The following is a 15,367-nucleotide window of genomic DNA, read 5'->3' on the forward strand; positions in this document are numbered from 1 at the left end:
TCAGGACCTGTCACTGTGTGTGTGTGATGTGAATATCAATGCGGCTCTTTCTGCTCGGGCCCCTTTGCAACGGTACAGATGGACCCTCAAATAATGACTGTAAAAGCAACGGCTAAATTCTATAAAAACTATTAAACATTTAAATGCAAGCCAGATGAAATCGTCATTATTGTTGCGCAATTGGTCAATGAAACGCTCAGACGCGTACAGGTTTCACGTCACAGCTGTTACTACGTCGTGCTCTTCCCATGCGATCACAATGAAACTGTCAGGCATCAAAAAGGGAACAAAAGCACCCAAAGTAGTCCATATGACATGCGTGCGAGTCTCCTGAAACCATATGATAGCTATGTGTGAGAAAAGAAATGTGACATTATTTACTGATCATCTTAACAATCGTGTTCATGATCGAATCGTCCTTTTGAGTCCGATCTTTCCAATGATTCAGTTGATTCATTCATTCATTCATTTAACTAACTGAATCAATAACCCACAAAGCTATAATGCACTACTTTTAGTACATTTTTATGGTGCTTTTGTGTCCTTTCTCAAGTTTCGGCCAAGCGAATGATAGCATTAGTATAATGAAGCTACAAAGCCTGACAGTAGTGTGTTTTCGGAGAGAATTGTAGAGCATTTGTTATCTATGAAGACACAATAAGCTCTGAAATGGTCCTTTTTTCTCTCTGTTTCTGCCACATTCTACCAAACTCTCTTTCTCTCTCTCTCTCCACACACACACACACATCTCTTCAGTCACACATCATCAAACACCAAACAGAGAATTAAGCTCATTATTTGATCCTCACGCTGTCAGTCGAACTCTCTCACCCCCACCTCTCTCTTTCTCTACCTCTCTCGATCACTCTAGCATAAACACACACAGACACACACGTATAAGGGGGTCCACAAGTCTAAGACCACGACTGAAAAAGCTTCTATTTTGCAGTCTTTTCTAATTCAGTTCAAAGTTATGGACATAAAAATTTGACAAAAAACAATGAGATTGTGATGAAAAAAAACTGATGATCATCTTCTCCAGCATTATTTGACTTATTTCCATTATTTTGTGCTTTAATGGGAGCTAAAACATTTTCCACAAATTAGCGACTGCCCATGCCAGTATCAAGGAAATTCCCAATATAGGGTCTATATTATTTCTTTCAGTTTGCTGAATTTAAATGAACACCTATTTTACACACACACACATATATATATATATATATATATATATATATATATATATATATATATATATATATATATATATATGCATGTGTGTGTGTGACCCTGGACCACAAAACCAGTCATAAGTCACACGGGTATATTTGTAACAATAGCCAACAATAATATTATCGATTTTTCTTTTATGCCAAAAATCATTAGGATATTAAGTAAAGATCATGTTCCATGAAGATATTTTGTACATTTCCTACCGTAAATATATCAAAAATGTATTTTTGTGAGTGCATATGCATTGCAAAGGACTTCATTTGGACAACTTTAAAGGCGATTTTCTCAATATTTAGATTTTTTTGCACCCTCAGATTCCAGATTTTCAAATAGTTGTATCTCGGCCAAATATCCTATCCTAACAAACCATACTTCAATGGAAAGCTTATTTATTCAGCTTTCAGATGATGTATAAATCTCTATTTCAAAATATTGACCCTTATGACTGGTTTTGTGGTCCAGGGTTAAATACATACATTTTATATGTATATATACTGTATATATATATATACTGTTTAGAGCTACAAAAAAACCCCTAACATTTCACATTTCCTAAAGTTCTAAAACTTATCTTCCAGAATTAAATGGAAAAAAAAATGTCAGTGTGGTCTCAGACGTTTGGACATCTTTGTATGTATACACACACATTCTGATTGTGTGGTCTTTTTGTGTTTACAGTGTGTGTGTGTGTGTGTGTGTGTCCACGCCACAACATCATTTACTGACGGATCCGTCTGATTCTGAGGAAGAAATGCACATGCCTCTGATTCACACATACACACATCAGGAGCATGAGACGAAAATAGGTGAAAGGTTTGAGACAAAAAGAGGGACAAATATGGACAGAACCGAGGAAAGGGACGGTATGTGGGGGGACAGAAAAGATAGATTGTGGCTGAAGATAAAGAACGTCAAAGTAGAGATTAAATATATGAGAGAGAGAAAGAGAGAGATGGATCACAATGAAAAATGGACATCTCTTACAGAATGACTAAATATGGAGAGTCGAGTTTCTCCACCGAGCGAATGTGTGTGTGTGTGTGTTACTCGTGAGACTGAATTTATCAGAACTGAGACATACACACATAACACAAGTGCACGAGCTCAGATGACAACTAAACACTCTTCAGATTGGTGAAGTGTAATTTTTTTCATGCTAAAATACTTTCTTGTATCCCAGTGTAAAGAGTAAAATATAAAAATAACATAACTGTCTTGATAATCTTTTTTTAAATAGTTATAATAACTTGCTCCACCTCTGAAATTAATTTGCTTTTTGTTTGACATCAACAAGGCTGCACGTACAGGCTAATGGAAAATGTTAACTAATAACCGAGTAAATATTTAGGCTTTGTTTTAGCAAACTCACATTCAGATCCAGGGATATTATTGATAACTAAAATTAAAACTATTATTGTTAACTGAAATAAAGTTGAAATAAAATATAAATATTAGACGCAAAACTAAAAATAGAAACTGAAAATATGTAGAAGCACTAAAACAGATAATATTATTAAATAAATAATAATAAAAAAAACTAATTAAACCTAAATAGTAATATTTAAAAAGAACAAAAACGAATAAAAGTGACAAAAGCACAAAAAAGATTAAATTAAAATAAAAACTGAAAGTATAATAATAAATAAATGCTGGGTTGTTTCAAGCCAAATTTGTGTCAAATACGGACAAACCCAATCACTGGGTAAGTTTTTAAATTGCATTTTTAACCCAACGGCTGGGTTTGTCCATATTTAACCCAAATTTGGGGTGAAACAACCCAGCATTTTTTAGAGTGTACTAAAATAACACTGTTCAAGTCTGACTCCAGTCTGAATGAAACTCCCACAATTCTCAGTCAATTCCCTATGGATACAATTTTCTTACTGAATATCCTCTTTCAATTGGAAATACATCACATTATGGCAGTAAAATGAGTTACGAATGCAGTTTCATGTTGATTGTAATGAGAAATTGGTCTGGACAAACTAATCCAGAGTGTCTCAACAGGGAATAATCACATGTGTTTCATCTGACTACCTTCTTCAAGACAAATTTTCCTTTAAGAACTTAAAGATTGCAATAACAAGATATGACAGAGAGGCATGTTTGCTGTCGACATAAATTACTCCAAAGAAAATGGAGGATCAGGGTTGATTTTACTGTACGTAACGCACGGTGAACAAGTGTTGATAACTTCAGACCTGCTCTGTTCGAGTCTCGGGTCCGTCCTTCAATTTAAGTCTGTGTTTGTTTGTTTTTTCACCTGTTTTAAAGTTCAGCAGGTGAAAATGGTGCATCTGTGCATCAAAGTAACAACAGGACATTATTTGAGGAATCATTCAAGCTTTTTGATGGTTAAAACTGATGCAAGCCATAATGACAAGTTAAATGCATGACTACAAATGTGCGAGTGGAAAGAAATCCGCCTGGTAAAAGAATGCAGCCACTGCGACCAGACCCTTCCCTCTCACACACGGACCAAACCCAGCCCTTAGTAAAACAGCAGAACCTGATCCTTAACCACACACACACACACACACACTCACAAAAACACACATGACCACCGGGTCATGCATTGATTGCTGATTTGAAAATAATTTGAAGATAATTTGACAATCTGTGCAGTAATACATCATGTGTTGCATCACAGATCTGCAATTTTACTTTGGGGACAGAAATGCTGCCAGAGGTTCACTAAGACTAATCTAGCAAAAACCGTCCAAAGAGATGTCCAAAGACAATATAAAAAATATAAAAACATTTGAAGTCTATGGCATGTACTCATTTAGATATATATGTGTGGTTTAGGGTGGTGTTGGGGTTTTAATGCATGGGTTTTATGTAAAATAACATGCAAACTTACACACACACACACACCTTTTTCCAGTTGACAACAAAAATTTCACCGCTAGGCATCACCAGCTTTGAACTCAGGAGGGAAACCACAAATAATTTTATGAAGTGTTCAAATACTGACAAACACATTTTGTGCACCACTCTTGCTCGCACACACACACACACACATGCACAAAGTCATAAGGTGCCAAGGCTACAACAGATTGAATCATTTAACGCCGCTCTGTGACTGGACACACTCAGTGTGTGTGTGTGTGTGTGTGTGTTTTTAGGCACACCCCAAAAGTTACAGCGCAGGAGCTGCACGGCATAGAATAACTTTAGGCGCACACACTCCCACAATTACACTTTTACGGCTGTCACCTGCTATTTTATGACCCCTGACCTCTTGACATGCTTAAAATCACATGCATAAACAGACAGACAAAAGCAGGAGCAATGCACGACTCTTAAAGGAGTCATATCAGTCATTGTTCATACTTGCAATAATATATAATATATACATTTTTAACATAAGATCCACTAAAAACAGTAATTTAGTGGTTAAATGTGGCTGTTTCCCACATGGATGGTCATGAGTTCAAATTTATTCATCTGTCTGACATTAGAAAGTTGTGGAAGTTCAATAAATGTTTCTAAAAGTTGTTTTCATAGTATATCAAACTCTTTTATCTTGAAAGATCAAGATCGGTTCATGATACGAGCCCTTTAAAGGTAAGTCCAGTAAAGCAGTTAAAGTTAGTGGAGGGGCTTTTTTGTTGGCGACAAAAGAGAAAAGGGTGACATGTGCGCGCACACACACACACACACACACACACACACAGATGAAGCTTCCTGTGCTGGAAGAGGAGGAGAGTGAAATATAGGCCATGTTGACTTTAGCTGCTAAGGTGGACCGAGCCAAGGCTGTGTCAGATCCAAACCTTTCAGTAAAGTTGAAAAACGCTGCTCTAATGTTGCCCAGAAAATACGGCCCAATTATGTCTTAAATTGCAGGAGAACAGGAAAATAACGATAAAACGTGATGCTAAACCACACATGGCACACGTCGTATGCATTCAGTGCATCATCACAGAAGAGTATGATGTGTGCTAATTAAAGAAACAGTTCAACCAAAAATAGAAATTTTGAATTTACTCACCCTCATGTCGTGCGAATTTCTTCCTTCTGTGGGATACAAAAGGAGATGTTTAGGAGAATGTCCGAGCTGCTCTTTCCATACAGTGAAAGTGTATGTTGACCATGGACAGTCATACTCCAAAACAATACGTGACCCGTGCTGGCGAATATGCACAGACTAATTACGAGCTACAGGCAAAACGAGTCAAAAATGACAATTTTGGTCGAATTTGAGGTTTTCACAAAAATGTGTTCATTAAGCTCTTATCTAGTGATCTGAATGCTTTAAATAGCAATTAAACATCTAAAAGTATCTTTATTTGTATGTTTTCTGAGAGGAGTAGCATGAAAAATGCTGTTTTTCTCTGCTCGCTTCTCGACTACTGGCGCTTCCCCCTCAGCAACTCCCTCATTAGTCCAAGTTTGGTATCGTTTTAAAGCGCAGCATTCAAAATTTGTGAATATTCATAGCAAACTTTTGATGGCATGAGTCTGAACCAATGAAATGTGATTTTCAAACTCATGCTGATGTAAACAAATCGAACTTACTCGTGCTGACTGACAGATCGGAAAAGCGCGCACAAAGACATGCAATCCTGATAAGTAAATATTGAAAAAAAAAAATTTGATTATTTATATTTTCCTATAGATATTTGGTTTTGATTAGGTGTGTGCCAAATACGGTGTTATTATCAGGTATTTTAAGGTGAATTTATTCAGAAAGCTTTAACTCGATTTGTCTCAAAATTGACTTTGCTGACTCTATCGACTTCAAACAGGAGTAGCTCAGTCATTTTTCTCAAATCATACATCATTTTGAAGGTTTATTTGATAGAGATTGTGAAAATAGCCTAACAATAACTTATTTTTGAAAATTTGCTCATTGCGACTCATTTTGCCAGCACGAGTCACATATAATAAAGTAGTTTACTTGTCCTGTGCGCTATATACACCAAGTCAAAAAAATTAGTCTTTTTTTGTCCACCAAGGTGGAAATTTGTCTTTGGCTCACCAGCACATAAAAACGGTAATCAGGCAAATTTAAAAAACAGAAAACAGGAACAAAAACAATTACATAAAAATACAGTTCATGCCACTTCCATTTGGTTTGTCAGACACTTGCAGAATTGAGGATTTTAATGGCGTTTGGAATGAAAGACCTCTTAAACACATTTTTATTTGCTAGAGGGATTCTGTTGCAAGAGCTCAAATTGACTACAGAAACTTACAGCAGAAAATGTTAATGTCTGTTCCTCTCGTAAAGCTTCAGAAGGCTTGGAAAATAGTGCATAAGTTGCATGATTGCATTGTATGGAAAAGAGGAGCATAAACATTGTGCTAAATATCTCCTTTTGTGTTCCACAGATGGAAGAAACTCATGCGGCTTTGAAACGACATGAGGATGAGTAAATGAATTTTTTTGGTGAACTATTCTTTAAATATATAGGTCAGACAGATGTAGAATCAAACTGACACACAACCTTTGACTTTACTGTTAAACACAGAGCTTTTCGCTTTGACAGCTCTTGAAACGTCTGATTTTTTTTCCCCCCTTTTCTTGAGGGCCAGCGGTGGGCAGGATCAGTAAACTGAGCTGGCGTAAATGTTTTTCCCAAAGTTTAACTCTACAGTTCATCTGTGACCTCGGGGAAACCAGAGAGGGGCTTCACTGCAATAAAATCACAGGAATCCACACAAACACACACACAAACGTGTGTGTGCCACGTCCATCAGGGGAAGCAGAAATCTTGACGGTGTCACGCATACCTAAGAAGACTCGTGAAGAGTTGCTTTGCTTGGCATCGCTCGTGGACCGGGAAGGAAACACAGTTTGGAGCGCTCTGTTAAATCATGATTAAAAAGGAGAGAAATTACACTCGCTCACCTGTCAGAGAATGTGAGCAGTGCACACCCTCATTATTGTTTCATAAACATTATTCATAATTACTGGTTGATTAAATATCATTCACTGCATCTGAAATGAATTATTGTTACTACAGTAAAAATTGTAATAAATTATTGTAAAAAGCTTTTAAAATCATTTTAATTATTATTTTTTCAACATTACCAACAAAGTTTTACTGCAAAAACAATCACTAGTATATAGAGTTTCTTATAGGGAACAATGCTTACCAAGGGGACTTTTCATAAATGAATGCATGTAATTTGTAATTAGATGAACTGGTTGTGATCTCCAAAGCTCTCACCTCACTAACAATCAAATCACATGCATAACTATATGTGATAGCACATACATCTCCAATTATGATTGCAAAATTCATGATGCAGATACTCCAACACATAACTCACCTGAATCCCGTCTAAACCTCATTCAAGCGCGGGAGTGTGGAAAATAAATCCAGATCGATTTGATTTAGTCCCGTTGTCTGTTGGTGAATGTAACTCACAGATATACAGCAGCGATCAGTTCCGTTCATGAGACAGACACACACTGACACACGCGCACTGAGAGAGAGAGAGAGAGAGAGAGAGAGAGAGAGAGGAGGGGTGACAGAGAGGCAGCCAAGGTGAGAAACTCGACTGAGCCCCCCTCACACACACAATTCCAGACACAAACTGCATTAGAGAGGGAGGCTCTGTTTCAAAAACCTAGTGAGCTGCCTACCTAGGCGGCATCATGGGCGCGTGGCGATTTGGGGTATATTGCAACATCTTTGCGCTTCAAATGAGCGCACTGGATTCACATGATGCCACAAAAATGCTGTCTTATCAGCAACTCACTTGGTTTACAGACGCATCCAATGGGTGGTCGTTGGTCTAGCATCTGGCATAGCATTTTTTGAGCATCATAGTGGCTGACAGCATTTTTTGTTTCACGTTTATGTATTTTAAGCAAACGCTTTTATCAATAAGCGACTTACAAATTAAGCAATTTATTACATAATATTAGCATTTAAGGCACCAGATGCGCCTGTCCGTTACGCGCACGAATGCTCCAGGCACCTATGGTGCTGTCTAGGTAGGGAACTTGGTTTGGAGACGCCGTGTGTGGTCCAGCAGTATGTGAATTATACTTCAAGTTTTAGTTTAGGGGGTGGAATGTCGGCTTTAAAGAGAATTTTGAACGCCTGTTTAATATTACATGTAAACAAAAAGGTAATTTTCAGTGAGGTTCGTCTCGCGCTTTATTATAAACTACTTTGGCTGTACATTCACAGTCAGCGAACCGTCAATTACTTTTTAGACGAAACTGTTTTTATATATTAATGATATGAATCTATGATAAAATGATACTTGATACAGTATTTGTCGAAGTACGTCGCGAAAATGATCACCTCCTCAGACTAGCAAGACTAAACTGAATACTGAAACGCTTTAAAACCTTGAGAAGCCCTAACTGCTATTAACTTTTACTAAGAAGACTGCTCGACCTTTTGCTTTGAGTTCTTAAGGGGGTGGGGGCGGGTGAGGAGGTCAGACCCAAATAATTCGCACCCCCTGGCAGCATCAGGCGCCTTTGCGCATGCGTGTTTTTGCTGCGCTGATGTTCTGGCGCTCATTTGACACTAATGTTTATTTATTTCCCGATACTATCTCATGGAGTCACTCAAGAGTCTTTGAATTCCCGTAAATCATCGGAAACAATCGGTGTGTGTGTGTGTGTGTTTGAGATGAAGAATCCAGATGGAGCGCGTAATGAGAGTATAAAACAAGAGACAAACTCAAGGCAGATGCAGTGTGTCCCAAACAGATCAATTATTATAATCATCCCGCAACTTCCGAGTAGGAAACCGTGATGCATCACAGAATTCCAGAAGTGAACAAACTAGGGTTGCCAGGTTTTCACAGTAAAACCCGCCCAATTGACCCTTCGCAAAGACCCGCCCCCCTTAGTTACTGTTGCTATGTCCGACAAGCCATGGCGCTGTCACGCCACACAGAGTGAAAAATACATCACGGAGCGAAGAGGACACTGACAACACGTCGACAGACAAGACAGAGCAGGTTACTTATGATATTAAACAAAGTCCCGGCTTTCAAATGGTGTATTTTTTAAAGAAATTCAACAATAAAAAACGTTTTGTGGCTCTTTAATGTGTCATGACAGATCGCTGTAACGCCTCAGCTCAAGCGGCTCGTGAATCGATCATCTCTTCCTTCTAGTTCATTTATAGCATCAAATAAACATGAATGAACATGAGAAGGAATGATGTTTAAAATGTGGAAAGACGTCAATACACACCATTTTTCAAGTTCAAATCCACAGAGGTTAATCTTCTAACTCCTGACTGCTTTGTCGGACAAAATGGCGTATTCGGCGTTATGATTGGTTAGATTGCCTGTCAATCAAACTCCCGGCGAAGGGTCAATTGCTCCTCAAAACTAGCCCAATGGCATTTCAGGGGGGTCCTGCAGTAAAAATCGGGTTCGGGGGAGATTCACATTCCAGGGACTAAATATGACGTTATTTTGGGTCGATTCAACCCGCAGACATGAAAAACAACTCACGGCAACACTGTAAAATAGCCCAATTGCGCGGGAAAACCACAGACTTGGCAACACTGCCTAAAACACTTGAGGATGAATTGCGCTCATCCGGTTTTAACATCTTCCAACATCACGTGATCAAGATCCTTTAACGCACGGTGGCACGGTGGGGAACCCAAATAAGTGATAATAATATCTATAAATAAAAGATACAGTATGCTTATTAAAATCCAAGTTTTATTGTGTTTCTTCATGGAACCTTTTTGCCACTCATTAACAAAAAAGTACTCTACAAAAGTATTTTTTTCACGCGTTTTAATGGTCATCAATATCGTAATTTCATTTTTTTAAATGCATGTACATTTATAACACTATACTTACTATTATATTACCGTTGCATCAAATTACAAAAAAAAAAGTTAACGCTGCTGTGAGGGTATGCACGTGACGTCACCGTCGACCGTTATGACTGCGGTCACGCCCACTGAGTGGCAAGAGACTGAGCGGCAGCATTGGTTTTTCAGTGTGAATGCCGTGAAAAACACAAAAAACACATCCAAAACAGAAAAGAGCTTTGCGACTGACTGTACAAATAGCTTTGACACAAAATCTGAGGTATATTTTTACAGACTGCTGAAAGCTACAGGAAAAAGCAAATGGATCACTGCAATTCACAGAAACAGCTGGACTCCAGCAGAGAAGCATGTTTTCCAGTTATCATTTTGTGTCAAAATGTTGGATTTGGGGGTAAAATCATACTTTATATATTGTATTGTTATATATTGTGTTGACAACTCATCAATTTAATATTTACCATCATATATTCTGCATAATTGGGTGTTTAAATTAGCACTGACAAAAACTATACAAGTTTTAGGGCTGGACGATATGACGATATATATAACATTGATATAAGCAATTTAGATCTACCGATATTGTATTTATATAAAGCGTTCACAGGCAGATTTGTTTCCCCGGTGTCGAAATCAGCCACATTTAGATGTCAGGAAACACGATTCCTGGCTGCATGTCAATATCCATGGATTATTTTTCTTTGACATGTCATAAGGAACACTTTCGAGCCCAACCTTTAGTGTAATCGTTTGTTTTACTCGCTTTTTCGCAGTTTCCTCTATTAAATCCAGTCATGCAGCAGCTTCTTTTGCCACTCAGTCCAGCTGAGGGAGCGCGTTCCAGTGGGAAAGTGACGTCTATGCATACGGCTATGGAAGTGACGCTAAAAATTACGTCTTTCTCTCATCTGTCTACCGTTATCAATCGCTCTCTATTTTTTCACCTCTTTTTGAAAGTTATGAACACACTATTGTGGGTTTTTTTCTTTTGCTATTTGTGCGAATGGAAACACAAAAAAATATATTTAATGAAGTCTCTCATTCACCGCTATAAAAGTTTACCCAACTATGACGACTTCCGCTTCTGAGAAACCCGGAAATGTGAAAAGGGTCTATTACCTATAAAGCAACATACTTTTCTCTTCAAGTTACAAAACTACTTGCTCGGCCATTTAACATTATATAGAGCATCTCGAAGAAAACATTCATCACAAGAACATTCTAAACTGATCAAGACAGTGTTCTGAAAAATACTAGACCAGGATTTTTCCAAAACAGTGAGTCCACCACCTCAAAGCACAGAAAAGAACATCATTAAAAAAAATGAGTACATGTGAAACAACTATGATTCTGCCCAGAACTGACCATCCTCCAGAGATGAGTGTCTGGGCAGGAGCAAATGTTGTGAATGACACCAAGATGCTTAAAAGAACTTCTTCACTAACTGTGCATGAGGCAATAAATATTTAAACCACATAAACTGATGAAAATTCATCATTTACTCGCCCTCATGACCTTCCAAACCTGTATTATTTTCTTTCTTCTGTGGAAGAAATTTCCAAAGTTCAAATATTTATGCTCCATTTTTGCACACTGAAAGTAAATGCTCATAAAATTATAAAAGACACCATAAAAACTTCATTTATTGCACAAATAAGAGGCATCAAGATCTAAAACACTGGGTTTGATGATCAATGATGCCAAAAGTCATTGGTTTTGTGTGTCTACTACTAATAATTGTGACGCACAAATCAGATTAGAAAGCTGTGGAGGGGAATATTCTCAGATAATGATGACATTTAATTTAAAGGATTAGTTCACTTTCAAATTAAAATTTCCTGATAATTTAATCACCCCTCATGTCATCCAAGATGCCCATGTCTTTCTTTCGTCAGTCGAAAAGAAATTAAGGTTTTTGATGAAAACATTCCAGGATTTTTCTCCTTATAGTGGACTTCACTGCAGCCCAAACGGTTGAAGGTCAAAATTACAGTTTCAGTGCAGCTTCAAAGAGCTTTACAAGATCCCAGATGAGAAATAAGGGTCTTATCTAGAGAAACCATCGGTCATTTTCTAAACAAAATGTAAAATTATATACATTTTAACCATAAATGCTCATCTTGAACTAGCTCTCTTCTTCTTCTTCTCTATTAGAATTCCAGCAGTGTAGACACTGCTAAGTGTATTACTGCCCTCCACAGGTCAAAGATTGAACTAATTGTTATATACTTGCACTAGCATATTGTATATGATAATTGAGTTTTAGTCTGGGCCTCTCCAGGACATTAACCTTCTGGTCTGAAGCCACTTCAGTGTGGCTTTGGCTGTATGTTTTGGTTTACTGTCGTGTTGAAAGGCGAATCATCCTCCAGCTCCCAGTGCAGAAGAAGAGAGCAAGTTCAAGATGAGCATTTATGGTTAAAATGTATAAAATTTGTAATTTTGTTTAGAAAATGAGTGATGGTTTCACTAGATAAGACCCTTATTCCTCATCTGGTATCGTTTAAAGCTCTTTCAAGCTGCATTGAAACTGTAATTTTGACCTTCAACCGTTTGGGCTCCATTGAAGTCCAAAGAAAAATCCTGGAATATTTTCATCAAAAACATTAATTTTTTTTCAACTGAAGAAAGAAAGACATGAACATCTTAGATGACATGGGGGTGAGTAAATTATCAGGAAATCTTAATTTGAAAGTGAACTAATCCTTTAATTTTATGGAAAGATTCTGCCTAACATCTTTTGTGATTGACGGACGAACGAAAATCATACGATTATTTTTAGATCCGGCTTGCAAAAAAAGTAGCAGAAACTATAATCTGATAAACTGAACTATTTTTAATCTCATTTGTAACTGCTTTATGCAACACAAACCTCAGAAACAGCACATCACTCAGACGACACCATGAAAGCGTTGCGCTTTTGTTGATATTTCTCTGCGGCACAGACTGGAAAACTCTTGAAGAAAAAATGATTGGAACTGAAGAAAAAAAAAAACCTGGAGGAAAACGTGCCGAGCGCTGGGAGCTGGAGGATGATTCGCCTTTCAACACGACAGTAAACCAAAACATACAGCCAAAACCACACTGAAGTGGCTTCAGACCAGAAGGTTAATGTCCTGGAGAGGCCCAGACTAAAACTCAATCCAACTAAGCATCTGTGGAATTGACTTGTATTCAATTACTTTGTTTTATATTTAATTTCACAACGTTTTTCGCCTAATACAGTAGCTTTGTAGAGTTGATGAGTAGGAAAACTCTCAGTGAGATGCACCATGCTTTCATAACACAATAAATACTTGAAGACGTCTTGAATTGTACAACATGGCACACAGATTTCTGGTTTTAGGGTGACCGGTACTGCCGGTGCGGATCGCAGACTCAAAAGATTTAGGATCACGCATGTGGCTGCAGCAAAATCCAAGTAGGCCTATTTTTCATAATGTGACATAAAAAATAAAGCAATTTCTCAATGAATAACGTCCGTGTGTGTGTGTGTGTGTTGACGTGTGTGGGAGTTTCTCAGCCCTGTGTAAGCTTCTCAACATTCCTGTGGTATTTATGGCACCGTTCAGTGGCGTTTTACTCTGATGAGTGTGTCACACTGTGTGAGAGGTCAAGAAATAAAAGAGTCAGAAGCAGCCGTCTCCTCCTGCCCCCACAAACTCACCGCAAGCACTTCACACATGCCTACGAACCTTTCAGGATGATCTGTTTGTGCCATCTACAGAAACCCCACTCAGAAAGAGAGGACAGCGCGGAACCTGCGGAGAAGAAATATGTGAGTCAATTGCGCCACCTGCTGCCTGTTCAGCGTTCTTACACTTCCAGATTGAGTTCTTCATGAGTTTGTTAACCTTTCATTATCATGTGGGAAGGGGGAATAGCAATTTTGACACCAGAGCAGTAAGATATTTATCTAAATTATAGAGGAGTTTGTTGTCACAAGGGGGGGTTAAGAGTCAGTCCAGCTGCACAAATGTTTGTTTTCTCTAGCAGTGGCTCGTATGGTGGTTTCAAACACCTACAGTCATAAATTATTCTGTTCTTCAAACTAAATTTTCAGATTATTCATGACTTTATAAAAGTTGTTGTGTAACAAATGAACAAACTAAAAGCATATTTGAGGACAAGAGTCACAAATGAAGGCAGATTTTAATTAAAACCGTGAAATATGTTCACAGTTTTACATTTAGAATTTTATACAATTCATTACATTATCATTTATTCTACAACTGATTGATGTTTTTTTTTTTAGAATTGTCAAATATGGGCCATTCTACAGAAGTCAGAGTTGGAAACATCTTGAAAAAAAGTGTTTTTCCACAAATTTTGTATGTTTGCAAATTGTATAATATCCATTTCTAGTAATTGTGCGGTTAATTCTAATATTGCATTTTCAGAAAGTTTTGGAATATTTTTCCTCTCTGCATATTTGTCACTACCGAAACACAATAATAAATAATTTAATAAGAAAGGTTACATCGACCTATTAAGATTTTGTTTACATCTACCTTGTAAATATATATTTAAAAAAAAAAAAAAGTGTTCATAGGTAAATCTAACAATTACAATATTTCAAGTGTAATTTATTAGATTTGTTGTATTTTGAATCCAATCTCTTTGTTTATCATACTGATATCAAAGATAAGGATTCATTAGTTTGAATATACATTGAACCAAATGCTATAACAACATCTTAGTTGATCACTTTAACATCTAAAATTTTGATATTTAAATGCTTTTTAAATGTGTGGGTTTTTTTGGTTGTGAAACAGCAGTTTGCACCAGTTCTGTAGAATGGCCCATACTGTTTATTAACTGCTGAATGTTCATAGTGTCTGAATAAATTTTGGTTTGACTGTACTGTATATATATATATATATATTATAACATTGTGACAACATGCCCCACTATAGACTCAATATGCATTAAACTTATCTTTCTTTGACCTGAGTTATGACATTGAAAATGTTTAATATTTGTTAACATATGTGTCTAGACACTTCCAAAAAGTTCTACCTATAATATAGAAATGCATGCAATATACCGGTGAAAACAGACTACTAAACCTAGTGACATAAATAAATATATGAATCTGTAATGTAACGTTATAAGCAGATCAGATTCTGAGCTGTCAAACCTGCTTCACATCCACGGGCAAATATAAATGATCACTAACAGAGCGACACATGAACTTCTCACACTACTGATAATGATTCACTTCAACACTGTCTCACCTTATTCCTCCAACATAGTGTCAGGACTGGGTGAGATGAATAGCTGTCATATGATACATGTGCATCTACAATCCATATGTCTGCAAGATATGGAAAAAAAATCTCACACTCTCACCCAAG

At 37.3% G+C, this 15,367-nt stretch overlaps 1 protein-coding gene across 8 annotated transcripts in view; it reads right to left on the bottom strand.

Annotated features, from left to right (window-relative positions):
- ntn2 (netrin 2) overlaps window positions 1-15,367 on the bottom strand; it is a 47,932-nt gene extending 32,565 nt beyond the window's left edge. For 2 of the 8 annotated variants that reach the window (XM_048173822.1, XM_048173817.1), the window contains exons 1-5: window positions 15,248-15,367; window positions 13,706-13,771; window positions 7,519-7,674; window positions 6,976-7,049; window positions 5,231-5,256 (exon numbers count right to left, since the gene is read on the bottom strand). The gene's annotated coding sequence lies outside the window, so the exon portion shown is untranslated. Of the gene's footprint in view, window positions 1-5,230; window positions 5,257-6,975; window positions 7,050-7,518; window positions 8,000-13,705; window positions 13,772-15,247 lie in introns of those variants that run through there. The other 6 variants (XM_048173823.1, XM_048173819.1, XM_048173825.1 and 3 more) reach the window with 4 other exon arrangements.

Source organism: Megalobrama amblycephala, linkage group LG22 (genome assembly GCF_018812025.1).
Source record: "Megalobrama amblycephala isolate DHTTF-2021 linkage group LG22, ASM1881202v1, whole genome shotgun sequence".
NCBI lineage: Eukaryota > Metazoa > Chordata > Actinopteri > Cypriniformes > Xenocyprididae > Megalobrama > Megalobrama amblycephala.